The sequence below is a fragment of the Microtus oregoni genome, unplaced genomic scaffold (genome assembly GCF_018167655.1).
Source record: "Microtus oregoni isolate MIOR12 unplaced genomic scaffold, Mior012 000015F_ref0000493, whole genome shotgun sequence".
In the NCBI taxonomy this organism is placed as follows: domain Eukaryota; kingdom Metazoa; phylum Chordata; class Mammalia; order Rodentia; family Cricetidae; genus Microtus; species Microtus oregoni.
In genome coordinates, this window is record NW_024543074.1 from 28122983 (window position 1) to 28138964 (window position 15982).

Genomic DNA, 15982 nt, shown 5'->3' on the forward strand with positions numbered 1-15982 from the left:
TTTCTCCGTACCTTTTGGTTCCTGTCCTGGAACTAGCTCTTGTAGACCAGGCTGGCCTCGAACTCACAGAGATCCGCTTGCCTCTGCTCCCGAGTGCTGGGATTAAAGGCATGTGCCACCACCGCCCGGCGAGTGATTTGATTTTTATTTTGTTTTTCACTAAATAAAATGTCTCTTTTTGGGAACATGGAGCGTGGTGGGGAGGGGGCAAGACTGTTAGAAATAAACTGGCCCAGGGGAAATGATGAGTGACAGCGTGAAAATCAAAAACTCAAGGTCAAAGCCGGGAGGTGGTGGCGCACGCCTTTAATCCCAGCACTCGGGAGGCAGAGGCAGGCGGATCTCTGTGAGTTCGAGGCCAGCCTGGTCTACAAGAGCTAGTTCCAGGACAGGCTCCAAAACCACAGAGAAACCCTGTCTCGAAAATTAAAAAAAAAAAAAAAAAAAAAAAAACTCAAGGTCATACATACAAATCAAGTTTGAGATTAGCTTGGGCTACTTGAGGCATTGTCTCAAACACACACACACACATACACAAACACGCACACCCCAACAAAATATAACAATAACCAACAACAACATCAACAAAATTATAAAGAGCTATTGATAAGAGTAAAGAGAAAGGTAGTGGTCTATGGCATGAAATTGGTATGGCTCAGTGGGTAAAGGCACTTAATGCCAACCCTGACGACCCGTGTTCAATCCCCAGGACCTACACCATGGAAGGAGAGAACCAACCCCCCACAAGTTGGCCTCTGATGGCCACACAAATGCTATGGCATGTATGCCACCCCCCCCTTACACAAATACACAAAGAATAAAAATGTTATTTAAAAAAACACTTAAATGTTATTTAATCCCAGCATTCGGGAGGCAGAGGCAGGCGGATCTCTGTGAGTTCTAGGCCAGCCTGGTCTACAAGACAGGTCCAGGAAAGGCACCAAAGCTACAGAGAAACCTTGTCTCAAAAAACCAATAAAATAAAATAGCCCAGGAAATGGTGCCACCCGATGTGAGAGAGTTCACCTCAATCAACCTAATAAAAATACTCTCCCATAAGCGGGCCTGGAGGCCCACCTCTCCAGTGATGGCCGAGCTCCTTAAGTTGGTAACCTTGTTTTATAACATGAAAAAAAAATGGAAGTGTGGTTAATACAAGTAGTAAGGAGCAGAGCTGGTGTTGGAACACAAAAGGCCAGCTTCAGAGACTGTGACCTGATTACAAAACCTGACTTTAAATGTACTGAGAGTAACACAGCGAGGTGGCTCAGAGGTAAAGGTGTTTGCTGCCAGGCCTGACCACCCGAGTTCGATTCCCAGGACCGACAGGCTAAAGGGAGAGAACCAACTCTGTAAGTTGTCCTCTGATTTCCACACATATGCATCCACTGCTATACTCCACCCAACTAAATAAAAATGTAATAAAAAGTTAAAACCACTGAGACTAAGCCTGGAGAGATGGCTCAGTGGTTAAGAGCACTGGCTGCTCTTCCGGAGGACCCAGGTTCGTTCCTAGAATCCACTTGGTAGTTTGTAACCATCTGTAACTCCAGTTCCAGGGGATTCGACAACCTATTGTGAACTCCGAGGGCACAAAACACACACAGTACAGGGACATACCTACATGCAAAACACCGACACATAAAATGATCTATTTTAGATTCATTTATTTTATTTTTTAGGTGTATGGGCATTTTGCCTGAAACTGGAGTTGAATTTTTATTCAATGTGTGTGGGTGTTTTGTCTGCATGCATGTATGCATGTGCACATTCATGACTAATGTCTGTGGGAGTCAGAAGAGGACACTGGATTTCCTGAACAGGAGTTCCAGACAGTTGTGAGCTGCCATGTGGGTGCTGGGAATTGAACTCAGGACCTTTGGAAGAACAGCTAGTGTGCTCTTAGCCTCTGAGCCATCTCTCCAGCCCAAGACAAACTGAACTTTAAAAATTTAGACTTCTATATTCTTTCTTTCTTTTTTTTAAGATAGGGTTTCTCTGTGTAGCCTGGGCTGTCCTAGAACTCTCTCTGTAGATCAGACTGGCCTCAAACTCAGAGATCTTCCTGCCTCTGCCTTCCAAGTGCTGGGATTAAGGGCATGCACTATCACTACCCAGCTATACTTAATTTTTAGAAAATAATGTGGTTTGGGGGAGAAGGTGAAGATGGTGGTGGCCCAGGATGCAGCCCTGGGAATCTGGTGGCTGCAAGAGGAGTCTGTGGCATGTTGCCCCTGGGAGCACAGACAGCCTTCCACATGACCAGGGACATGCCGCCAGGGCCATATCCTAGGGCCCCAGAAGAATGTGGAAGACTACAATGAGAAGCCATATCCAGATGATGACATGGCTACAGTGACTATGTGGAGCTCCCTGACCACTCAGCATAGGAGGGATCCAGGGTGGGAACGGACCACTGAGACCTGAAGTTGAACCATGGTGAACCCACGCTGCAATGGACTGGGAATCATGTGGACACGTCCCTTGCATCCGTTTCTTGGAATGTCATGAGTAAACAAGAAAGAAGGGAAGAATGTGTTTCCTTATGACATCTTCACACGTAAGGACCCAGGACCCCCTTTGTCCTCCCCTTCCTCGTCCCTCCTGTCACCTTTCTCTGCCCAACACCGTACCTTCTGTTTTTGTGTTTTACAGATCTATATTATTTAGTCTAGATTCTGCCTATGGGAGAAAATCTGAAGTATTTGTCCTTCTTCCCTATCGCCCTCTTTTCCCCACTCTCCCTTCCCTTTACACTTCTCTCCACATACAGATCTTCTACCTTCATGTTATTACATACATACATATACTCACATGACATATATACATACATATACCCACACACATACATAGACACATGTACATACATATACCCACACACATACATAGACACATGTACATACATATACTCACACACATACATAGACACATGTACATACACACATACATTCTCTCATACATACATACACTTTTCACACATACATACACATACATACAGACACATATATACATAATACATGTGCCAAATATGAGACAAATATATTTGTTTTCCTTCATCTGGCTTATAATTTACTCAGTATCATATTAACGGTTCTCAGCTGTGGGTTGTGACCCCTTTGGGGTCCCCTAACAGATGCTCAGCTTGAACTTGAAGGAGTTATGAAGACGGCAACCTTCACCCTTTGGCTCCTCTCAAGAATAAAGAGTAAAGGTAAAGAGAGGGACAATTTGTAACTGCCATCTAGCCCGACTGAACATAGCTGAATTATTGTCTAATCCCCTAATTCTGGTGGAGATGGACTAGAAGACCCTTGTGACTAAACCACCTGAAACTGGTTGGATCTGAGATGGCTCCCTGAATTGTAATAGACTTCAAACCTTTATTGAGGAATGGACAAAGACAAAGGAAGAGACTGTTTTGTTGAAAAAAAAAAACAGAACAAAACATCTAACCGCCTAGCTTCAGTTCACAATCAGTAGGAGTTAAAACTGGCTTGTTAGCCCCAGAATCTAGCCTGGGCGGTTTCTTCTTCACAGCACTCTACTTCAAAATGACTGACTTACGACTGGAGAGCTTCGGGTGCTGACCACATACTCCTCTGACAGAGGACCAGAGTTTTGGCTCCAGCACCTATGGGCAGCTTGCACCTGCTTGTAAGTCCAGCTCCAGGAGACCCGACATCTCTTCTAAATTCCACCAACATCGCTGGTCACATACACACATAACTTTCCACTCCCACGTACACGTGTGAATTTTACATGAAGGGGAACAATTTGGGAAACAAAACTTAAAAATAAGTATTAAAATAAGTCAATGTTAAATACTTGAAAATATTAAGAACAAATCTTTTAAAGATGGCTGCCCTTAAAAAACATAAAGGAAAGACAATTCGGTAGAGTACCCTAGCAACGTGTAACAGAATAACGTCCCATATTTTTACCAAGGAAATATCTAAATAGACTTCATTTACTCTTAGTTGATTTAAAAATCACGAATTTTGTAGGTCACAAAGCTGGGCCAAAACATCATTAGTCTCCTACTAACGTTGCTTTCTCTAACACCTCCAATGTGTGGATTAAGATGATAACAGTTGCCTAGGTTACCTTTCAATAACTCAAGGCTGTTTGTGCTGAAAATACCAAATGTTCACTTGGACCTGCAAGCGAAGGCAGCTAGGATGGGATCAAACAGCCCTCACAGTGTGTCTGTCTGCGTTGCTGTCTGAACCGTTGGGTGAGAGTCTACTCAGCTTTTCCTGTAAACACGCTGTTCATTTGAGAAATGTTTTGTCCCAATCTATATGTCAGGGTTAACATGACCTAGACTTACCTCGTCTGTCTCTCCCACCTTCAAAGGTCAAAGGTAACTACCAAACACCACGACTGAAAACACCAGGCTCCAAAAGCAGAGAAAGGAGGGGGCACTGAGCTCCTGGAAGATCTCCACCCATTTCTAGAAAAGATATCAATAGCCTCATCTTTTTTTTTAAATATTTATTTATTTATCATGTATACAATATTCTGTCTGTGTGTATGTCTGCAAGCCAGAAGAGGGCACTAGACCTCATTCCAGATGGTTGTGAGCCACCATGTGGTTGCCGGGAATTGAACTCAGGACCTTTGGAAGAGCAGGTAATGCTCTTAACCACTGAGCCATCTCTCCAGCCCCCAATAGCCTCATCTTTATTAGCATGTTTCTCAATGCCAATACCTGTATCCTGTGTCTGTAACCTGGGGTTGAGGATTTGTTTTTTTGTTTATTGTATTTCTAAGACAGGGTTTCTCTATGTAGTTCTGGCTGTCCTGTAGCTCTGACTGTCCTAGGATCTCACTCTGTAGACCAGGCTGGCCTCTAACTCACAGAGATCCACATGCCTCTGTTTCCCAAGTGCTGGGATAATGTGGGATTCCCCTCTGTATGTTGTTAAAGCCATTGATTAATAAAGAAACTGTCTTTGGCCTGTGATAGGGTAGAGTAGAGCTAGGCGGGGAAGACTGAACTGAAAGCTGGGAGAAAGAAGGCAGAGTCAGGGAGATGCCATGTAGCTCCGCCAGAGAAAGACACCAGATGGAATCTTGCTAGTTAAGTCACAGTCACATGGCAATACACAGATTAATAGGAATGGGTTAAATTAATATTTAAGAGCTAGCCAAAAAGAAGTTAGAGATAATGGGTCAAGCAGTGATTTAATGAATATAGTTTCTGTGTGGTTATTTGGGGAGTCTGCACAGCCTGAAACGAACGAGCAGCCTTCTACAACACTGAGGTTAAATGTTTGCACCACTGTGCCCTGCTGAGGATTTGATTTATGAGCAAGGTTCCTGTTTCTATGTTCTTTATTCGCTTCCCCAATATTCAATTTTTTCAAGATTTATTTTTTTAATGTACACTGGGGTATGACTTGCAAGAAGCCAAATATCCTGGAACTGAAGTTACAGACAGCCATGTGGGTGCTGGGAATGAAACCTGGGTCCTTTGGAAGAACAGCCAGTGCTCTCAACTATAGGGCCATCTCTCCAGCCACCCTGCCATGTTCATTTATTAGATACTGTTTTTTCACTGGGAAGAGTTTCCTGATGCAGGGTGTCCTGGCTAGTTTTATGTCAGCTTGACACCAACTAGAGTAATCTAAAGGGAGGGAACCTCAATTGAGAAAAATGCCTTCATAAGATCCAGCTGTAGGGCATTTTCTTAATTAGTGATTGGTGGGGGAGGGCCCAACCTACAACGTGTGGTGCCAACCCTGGGTTACTGGTCCTGGGTTCTATAAAAAGCAGGCTGGCTGGGTGGTGGTGGCACACACGTTTAATACTAGCACTCGAGAGGCAGAGGCAGGCAGATCTCTGTGAGTTAGACCAGCCTGGGCTACAAGAGCTAGTTCCAAGACAGACTACAGAGCTACAGAGAAACCCTGTCTCGAAAAACAAAACAAAAACAAAAACAAAAAAAGCAGGCTGGGGCTGGAGAGATGGCTCAGAGGTTAAGAGCATTGCCTGCTCTTCCAAAGGTCCTGAGTTCAATTCCCAGCAACCACATGGTGGCTCACAACCATCTGTAATGAGGTCTGGTGCCCTCTTCTGGCCTGCAGTCATACACACAGACAGAATATTGTATACATAATAAAGAAATAAATATTAAAAAAAAAAGCAGGCTGACAGGCTGGGTGTGGTGGTGCGTGCCTTTAATCGCCGCAGTCTGGCGGGGATGCAGTCAGGTGGTCAGGTGAATCTCAGTGAGTTCAAGGCCAGTCTGGTCTACAAAGTAAATTCCAGGACAGGGTCCAAAGCTACCCTGTCTTAAAAAGCCTAAAGCAAACAGATTCAACACAATGCCCATCAAAATCTCAGAAAAATTCTTCAAAGACCTAGAAAGAACAGTACTCAACTTCATTTAGAAAAGCAAAAAACCCAGGATATCCAAAACAATCCTGTGCAATAAAAGAACTTCTGGAGGCATCACAATCCCTGACTTCAAACTCTACTACAGAGCTACAGTACTGAAAACAACCTGGTACTGACATAAGAACAGACAGTAGGACCAATGGAACAGAATAGAAGACCCGGATATCAATCCACACATCTTTGAACACCTGATCTTTGATAAAAAAAAAAAAGCAGAAAATATCAAATGGGAAAAAAGAAAGTATATTTAACAAGTGGTGCTGGCATAACTGGATATCAACATGTAGAAGAATGAACCCATATCTATCACCATGCACAAAACTCAAGTCCAAATGGATCAAAGACCTCAACATAAAGCCAGCCACACTGAACCTTAGAGAAGAGAAAGCGGGAAATACACTTGAACTCATTGGCACAGGGAAGCACTTCCTAAATAGAACCCCAGCAGCACAGACACTTAGAGAAACAATTAATAAATGGGACCTCCTGAAACTGAAAAGCTTCTGTAAAGCAAAGGACACGGTCAACAAGACAAAACGACAGCTTACAGGATGGGAAAATATCTTCACTAACCGCACATCAGACAGAGGTCTGATCTCCAAAATATACAAGGAACTAAAGAAATTGGACACCAAAAGATTATATAATCCAATAAAAAAAAATGGAGCGGGCGATGGTGGTGCATGCCTTTAATCCCAGCACTCGGGAGGCAGAGGCAGGCGGATCTCTGTGAGTTCGAGACCAGCCTGGTCTACAGAGCTAGTTTCAGGACAGGCTCCAAAGCCACAGAGAAACCCTGTCTCGAAAAAAAACCAAAAAAAAAAAAATGGAGTACAGACCTAAACAGAGAACTCTCAACAGAAGAATGTAAAACGGCTGAAAGACACTTAAGGAAATGTTCAACATCCTTAGTCATCAGAGAAATGCAAATCAAAACAACTCTGAGATTTCATCTTACACCTGTAAGAATGGTCAAGATCAAAAACACTGATGACAACTTATGCTGGAGAGGTTGTGGGAAAAAGGGAACACTTCTACATTGCTGGTGGGAATGCAAACTGGTACAATACCGTTGGATGTCATTGTGGCAATTTCTCAGAAAATTAGGAAACAACCTTCCTCAAGACCCAGTAATATCACAAAGGATGCTCAATCATGCCACAAGGACTGTGCTCAACTATGTTCATAGCAGCTTTGTTTGTCATAGCCAGAACCTAGAAACAACCTAAATGCCCCTTTACCAAAGAATGGATAAGGAAAATGTGGTACATTTACACAATGGAGTACTACACAGCAGAAAAAAATAACGACAGCTTGAATTTTGCAGGAAAATGGATGGAGCTAGAAAACATCATATTGAGTGAGGTAACCCAGACACAGAAAGACAATTATCACCTGTACTCACTCATAGGTGGTTTTTGAACATAAAGCAAAGAAAGCCAGCCTACAAACCACAATCCCAGAGAACCTAGACAACAATGCAGACACTAAGAGAGACTTACATAGATCTAATCTACATGGGAAGTAGAAAGTAGAAAAAGACAAGATCTCCTGAGTAAATTGGGAGCATGGGGACCTTGGGGGAGGATTGAAGGGGGAAGGAGAGAGGCAGGGAGGGGAGCAAAGAAACATGTAGAGCTCAATAAATATCAATAAAACAAAACAAAACAAAATAAATAAAAGCTTAAAGCAAGCAAGCAGGCAAACAGGCAGGCAGGCGGGCAGGCCTATATGCCGCAAAGATCAAGCCAGTAAAGCTGCACTCATCTATCAGTTCCTGACTCCGGGGTCCTGCCAGGTTTGAGTTCCTGTCCTGACTTCCCTCAATGATGGACTATTATGAGGAACTGAAATAAACCCTTTCCTCGCTTAGTTGTCTTTTGGTCATGGTGTTTAATCACAGCAATAGTAACCCCGGGTAGGACAGTGCCTGCATCCCTTAACAATAGCTAATCTACAAATTTGCTGACTTAAGAGGAAACTTAAAAGAATTTCTAAAGGTCTCTCTCTGTCTCTTTCTCTTTTCAGTAAAATGAGATCTTAGGGTGGTTCCCGGGGTGCACTGGATAGAACTGCAGCTGACACGGTAAAACCACAGGGTCAGTAAAATTATATACAAAGAGTTCCCGCAAATTAGTCAAATAGAGACAATCAGACAAACACGTTAAACATGAGAAGATAACACATAAGAAGCTAGGTGTAGTGTCATACATGACTGTAAGCCCAGCTCGCAGGAGACAGAGGCCTGAGAGCTGTGAGTTCGAGCCTAGGCTGGTATGGTGGATTGAATGAGAATGCCCCTGTAGGCTCATGTTTGACTACTTGGTACCCAGCAGTCAGAACTGTTTGGGAAGGATCAGGAGGTGGGATCTACTTTGAGGAAGTGTGTCAACGGGTGGGATTTGAGTGTTTTAAAGGACAGTTGTAGTCTCCGGCTCCTGTGTGTGGTTCATACGTGTGAGCGCTCAGTTGTCTTTGCTGTCTTGTCCCCACCACGATGAACTCTAGTTCTCTAAAACCTATTCCCAATTGCATGCTTCATTTTATAAACTGCCTTGGTCATGGTGTTTTTATCACAGCAATGGAAAAGTAATTAATACAGTGCGGTTACCTAACGGTGGAACCTTTTCTGGAAAGAAGGAAATATAGATGCTGTCCACTAAACTCATGAGAATTTATTCCATTTCAATAATCACCAGGGGGAGTGGTGAAAGGTGATCATTGTTATCATTCAGATTGCTATTTTTTTTCTTTTGGTTTTGGTTTTTTGAGACAGAGTTTTTCTGTGTAACAGCTCTGGCTGCCTTGGAACTCACTTTGTAGACCCAGCTGGCCTCAAATTCACAGAGATCTGCCTACCTCTGCCTCCCTGAATGCTGGGGTAAAAAAGTGTGTGCCACCACTGCCATCCAACTACTCAAAAAATGTTAATTGAACACTTTAAAAACAAAGATCTATCTGTTTTTATTTCACGCATATGAGCATATGAGAATGTATGTAAGTGTAGCACCTACTCTCAGTGACTATGGAGGCCAGAAGGGACATCTCCTGGAACTGGGATACAGACAGTTAGGGGCTGCCATCTTGGTGCTAGGAAACAAACTGGGCCCTCTGCAAGCAGCCAGAAGTCTTTTTTTTTTTTAAAGATTTATTTATTTATTATGTACACAGTGTTCTGTCTGCATGTTTGCCTACACACCAGAAGAGGGCACAAGATCTCATTATAGATAATTGTGGTTGCTGGAAATTGAACTTAGAACTTCTGAAAGAGCAACCAGTGCTCTTAAACTCTGAGCCATCTCTCCAGTCCCGTGCTGTGCAATCTCTTCAGATTCTAGAACATTTTTCATGTACCAAACTTAGTCTTAAGAGATAGGAACCCAACAGTGAAGAAGATAAGAATCCTTGCATGGTGTTTGTGGGCTTTCCTCTTTAAATTATTTTATCACACATTACATTCCGCCCCAGCCTCCTTCCCACTCCTTCCTGTTCCTCCACTCCCATCTCCCTCAGACCCACTCCTCCATTTCCCTTCAGAAAAGAACAGGCCTCCCAGGATATCAACCAAACATGGCCTAACAAGATGCAATAAGACTAGATACAGATCCTCATGTCAAGGCTGGGCAAGGCAACCCAGTAGGAAGAAAAGGGTTCCAAGAGCAGCCAAAAGAATCAGAGACATCCCCACTCCCATTGTTAGGAGTCCCACAAAAACCCCAAGCTAAAGAACAACAACATGTATACAGAGGACGTAGGTAGGGTAGACCCATGCAGGCTCTGTGATTGCTGCTTCAGTCTGTGAGATCCTATGAGCCCTGCTTAGTTGCTTCTGTGAGTTGTGTTCTCACAGTGTCTTTGACCCCTCTCGCTCCTACATTCCTTCCTCCCTCTCTTCCACAGGACTCCCTAAGCTCTACCTAATGTTTGGGTGTCGGTCTCTGCATCTGTTCCTATTAGCTGCCAGAGGAAGCCTCTCTGATGATGATTGGACTAGGCACAAATCTATCACAAATCTATGAGCATATCAGAATGTCATAAGGAATGATTTCTTTCTTTTTTTTTTTTTTTTGGATTTTTCGAGACAGGGTTTCTCTGTAGCTTTTGGTTCCTGTCCTGGAACTAGCTCTTGTAGACCAGGCTGACCTCGAACTAACAGAGATCCGCCTGCCTCTGCCTCCCGAGTGCTGGGATTAAAGGCGTGCGCCACCAACGCCTGGCTTAGGAATGATTTCATTGACTTTTTTTTTTTGTGTGTGTGTGGGGGGGGGCGTCAGTTGTGTTTGGTTCTATCCTGGGTCACTGGGTCAACAAGTTTCTGGATCCTGGCCATCCAGGCAATGTCGGGCACAGGTTCCCTCTCATGGCTTGAGCCTCAATTTAGAACAGTCATTGGTTGGCCACTCTGTGGGCTCTTTCTGTGGCCTTTGATTGGTGGGCAAAAGTGATCCTCCCCCCCAGTCTCCCAAGCTGCAGAGACCACAGGCATGCACCACCAGATGTAAATATTTTTATTACAGTGATGAGTTATGGAAAACACACATGGATGCTGGAGAGACAGCTCAGTGGTTAGGAATGCATACTGCTTTTGCAGAAGACCCATGTTCAAGTCTCAGCACGTGTTCAATGGCCCACAACCACCTATAACTCCAGCTTCAGGGGGATCTGCCCTCCAAGGGTACTTCTAATAGTATGCATACACACATAGAAAGGAGACAACAGAACGTGAATGTTTGCCAGATATTTATTTGATAAGAGATTACTATTGGGAATATATACATAAAGAACCCCAAGCTGAGGATTGGGGAGATGGTTCAGTGGTTAAGAGCACTGACTGCTCTTCCAGAGGGCCCAGGTTCGATTCCCAGCACCCACATGAGTCACAAACACCTCTAACTCCAGTTCCAATGTTTCCAGCTCCCTCTTCTGGTTTGTGGGCACTGCATGCATGTGGTGCATAGACACAAATGCCACAAAACATAAATATTTCCACAGTCAAACCTTAGGCAGAAAGAAAGCCCAAATCGGAGATCTCGATCAGATCCCTATCCTGAGAACTCAGGAGAACCCCTTGGAAGAGGGGGAGGAAGAATTGTAGGAGCCAGAGGGGTCAAGGACACCAGGAGAACAGAATCAACAATGCAAGCGGGGCTTTCTAGGGGCTCACAGAGACTGAAATGGCCTTCACAGAACCTGCAGGGGTCTACACTGCACTCCACTAGATCCTCTGCATATTCCTTATGCTGTTAGCTCGGTGTTTCTGTGGGACTCCTCACAGTGGGAGTGGGGGTGTTTCTGACTCTTTTTTTGCCTGCTCTTGGGACTCTTTTCCTCCTACTGGATTGCCTTGCCCTGCCTTCACATGAGGGTTTGTGCCTAGTCTTATTGTATCTTGTTGTGCTGTCTTAGGTAGATATCCCTGGGAGGCCTGTTATTTTCTGTTGGGAAATGGAGTGGATCTGAAGAAGAGGGGAGGTGTGGGCAGAGCTGGGAGAAGTTGGGGGAGGGGAGGCTGTGGTCAGGATGTTTTGTGTGAGAGAAGAGTGATTAAAAATAAAAAAGAACCCAAAGCTGCAGGGTGGTGGCACATGCCTTTAATCCTAGCACTCACAGGCAGAGATAGGCAGATCAGGCCATTCTGGTCTACGAGAGCTAGTTCCAGGGCAGGCTCCAAAGCGACAGAGAAACAAAACAAAACAAAACAGAACCCAAAGCTGAACAGACATTTCTCAATGGCAGATGAATATACAAATAAATGTTCAGCCTCTTTTAGTCAACATGGGTTGAAAGATAGAAGTGGTGTCCTGAGTGCCTGTGATTTCATCAGTGAGGTGGTAGAGACTGAAGGACCAAGGTCATCCTTCAACTGTAGAAAGTTCAAGGTTAGCTTGAGCTACCTGAGTCTCTCTCTCTCTCTCTCTCTCTCTCTCTCTCTCTCTCTCTCTCTCTCACACACACACACACACACACACCACCACCACCACCACCACCACCACCACCACCAAAAACAAAATATCTAATCCTTATTACAGTGAAAAGTTATTTCATCCCAGTCAAAAGAGATGCTAGTGAGGAAGAGGGGCGAGGAAGGTTATAAGTATCCCCTAATTCACTGCTGGTCAGAAGTGTAAATTAGTCCAGCCAGTATTGAAATCCACACAAAGGTTTTTCCGAAGCTAATAGCAGAACTATTAAGTGTTCAGCTTTGCCACTCCTGAGCACACACTGAGGAAAGCAAAGGCAGAAGACGTAAAAGGGAGCCTGGAGCCCATGTTCACTATGGCACTGCTAGCAAGAGCTAAGCCACGGCGTCTAGGTGCTCATCAAGTAAGAATGGATAAAGAAAATTAAGCACATGTCAGAATGAAGAATATTCAGCCATGATGAAGAACAAAATCATGTCATGTGCAGGAATATGAATGTAACTGGAGACCATTCATATTACCTGAAATAAGCCAGACTCAGGACACAAGGACCACAAGTTCTTGAATATGTGGAATCTAGGGTTTTTTTTTTTTTTCCTTTTGAAAGACAGTAAAGTCAGTTTAGTAATTGGGAAGACAAAGGGGACCAGTGTGTAGGGAGGGGACGCAATGGACAAGATAAGATGACAGGAGAAGTAACTAGAACTAAGGTGCACATTTATATATGGAAATGTGATCTTGAGGGCTGGGTGTGGTGTACATATTTGTAACCCCAGGACATAAAACACTAAGAAAGGAAGCTGCTGGCTCAAGGCTAGACTAGGTTTCACAGGGGTCCCTGCCTGAGGAGGAATAGTGTTGGGTGGGGGCGTGGCAGAGAGCTGGGCGTGGATGTCGCTGAACGCCTTTAAAACCATTCTTCAAACTGGGAATTGGTGATGCTTGCCTTTAATCCCAGCACTTGAGAGGCAGAGGCAGGAGGATCTCTGTGAGTTCAAGATCAGCCTGGTCTACAAGAGCTAGTTCCAGGACAGTCACCAAAGCTACAGGAAACCTTGTCTTGAACCCCCCCCCCCCCAAAATAAAGTCTTCAAGAAGCAGAAGCACGAAGATTGTGCTAATCCCACCAAATGAGAGCAAAGAACATTACCTAGATTCTTTTAGTTGAATTTAGAAAACTTATTTTATATTAGACCCTAAACCATGGTTTTTTGGTTACATAGGAGCTTGGCAGAACATTTCAGAATTATTTGGCAGAACATCTTATCAGGGTAGAGGTTAGAGCATTCAGGGGTGGAACAAGTCAAATTCCAGAATATGGGTCAAGACGCGGTGTTCAAACAGAAATGAACTTATTTTGACCTTGTAATAAGATGGCTTTTAATCTTAGAATCGAGTCAGGCTAGTTCATTGGTTGCTGCAAGTTTGAGGCCAGCCTATTTGGACCTTGTCTAAAAGCACCTCCAAGCCGGGCGGTGGTGGCGCACGCCTTTAATCCCAGCACTCGGGAGGCAGAGGCAGGCGAATCTCTGTGATTTGAGGCCAGCCTGGTCTACAAGAGCTAGTTCCAGGACAGGAACCAAAAGCCACGGAGAAAACCTGTCTCAAAAAATCAAAAAAAAAAAAAATAAAATAAAATAAAAAATAAAAGCACCTCCAAAATATAATCTGTAAGTGGTCATGAAACTTATTGTGTTATAAATTTAATATATACATTTTTTTTAAAAGGAAAGGAAAGCCAGCTCACTTGCTAGGTGGGTGAAAATCCCCATAGTTATCCTCAGAACTCCATATGTACACTGTGGCACATTCCCCTTCCTATACACTCACCCCAATAATAAATAAAACTAAAGGTATTAAAAATAAGGACCATGCCTACCTAGCATGCATGAGGCCCTGGGTTCAATCCCCAGCACCGAATGAGCTAGGCATAGTGGCACAGGCTTGGAAACCCATGACTTGGGAGGTATTGGCAGGAGATGCCACCCTTAACTACTTAGGGAGTTCAGCGGCCTAGGATACCTAAGACCTTGTCTTTAAACAGTATGTGTGGGTGATGGGGATTGGCATGGGGCTACTTAAAAAAGAAGCCTTTTCTGAGTGTGGCAACAAGGGAACAAAGGGAAGGCTGTTCAGCAGAATTGGAAGTCTGTGCAAAGGCCCTGAATTGGGAATAGACATTGCTGGTAGATGGGAAAAAGGCAAGGTTAGCTCAAGACTAGGAAAAGAAAACAAAAACAAGCTTCTCCCTACCCCAAAAGCAATAATATAAGACTAAAAAGTGAGAAACGATACTTGTATATGTTGAGGTCAGATCATATAGATTCTAGTATGTGTAAGGAAACAGAATTTTTTGGCCAGGCAGTGGTGGCGCACACCTTTAATCCCAGCACTAGGGAGGCAGAGGCAAGTAGATCTCTGTGAGTTTGAGGCCAGCCTGGTCTACAGAGCTAGTTCCAGGACAGACTCCAAAGGTACAGAGAAACCCTGTCTTGAAAAACAAACAAACAAACAAACAACAACAACCCAGAATTTTCTTCCTATGCTGTTTGGAAGCCACTGAAGGGTCCTAAGCAGGGAACGACAAGAACTGATTTATAGTGAGCAGTGATGGCTCACACCTACAATGCCAGCACTGGGACTTGTGAGCCAGAGGCAGGAAGACTGCCGCAGTCCTGATGCCAGCCTATCAAAAAGCAACAACACGACAAATAACTGGTTTATATTAGAAAAGCCTAATTTGGTTGCTTTGGGAAGTACCTATTACAGAGGGAGAAATAAGGCAATGAGGTCTTTGAAAGGTTCTAAGAGGTCAGACCATGGTGGTATTAGAAATCGTAAGAGGAAAAAAAATTAACCCTGTATGGTGTGTGTGTGTGTGTGTGTGTATACAAACATGCTTTTTGTTGTTTTAACTGGTGCTCAGGATTGAACAGAGGGACCCCCCCTCCCCATGTTAAGTAACACTCTACCACTGAGCCATACCCTCAGCCCAAGCTAACGTATTTTGGAAGCAAAATTATCAGGACTTGAGGATTGGTTAGGAAATCGAGAATATACATGGCTATTGAATTCGAATCTAACAGTCGCTTAAGGGCAAGTTATTAAATGGTTAGTATATTAAGAGAAACTTGGGGCAGCCGTTAAGTATTCACGGATGCAATGATTAAAATCATGGCACAACCAATGAAATTCACAGTCCCATCACTTATAGAGGCCCACACTATGTGAGTGAAAAAAAGCCAAGGACAAACCCTAATCTTGGAAAAACAAACTATGTTTGTGTGTAGATTGACGAATATGCACAATTACGGTGGGAGTGCCTTGGGGACAGAACGCACTTCTCTTTTTACTTCAAGGCGTGTGCACTGTTTGAACTTGTTTTTCCGTTGTTGGGAGAGCAGTTTGGAACGTCCCTGGTTTCAGACTTGGGTCTTTACTAGGATTACCGAGCTCCAGGGCGAAGATGACCAGGAACCGCGCTGGATGGAACTCTTTCAGACTCCCGCGCCTTTCCTGCAGACCACGTGTCTGGCCGGCGCAGCGCCGCCTCTGCCCCGCCCTACGGCGCCGGGCGCCGGGCCCCGGGCAATCGGCTCCCTAGCCGCCTCGGCGCCGGCGCCGCCCACATTGCGCATGCTCTTTCTTGCAGCAAGGGC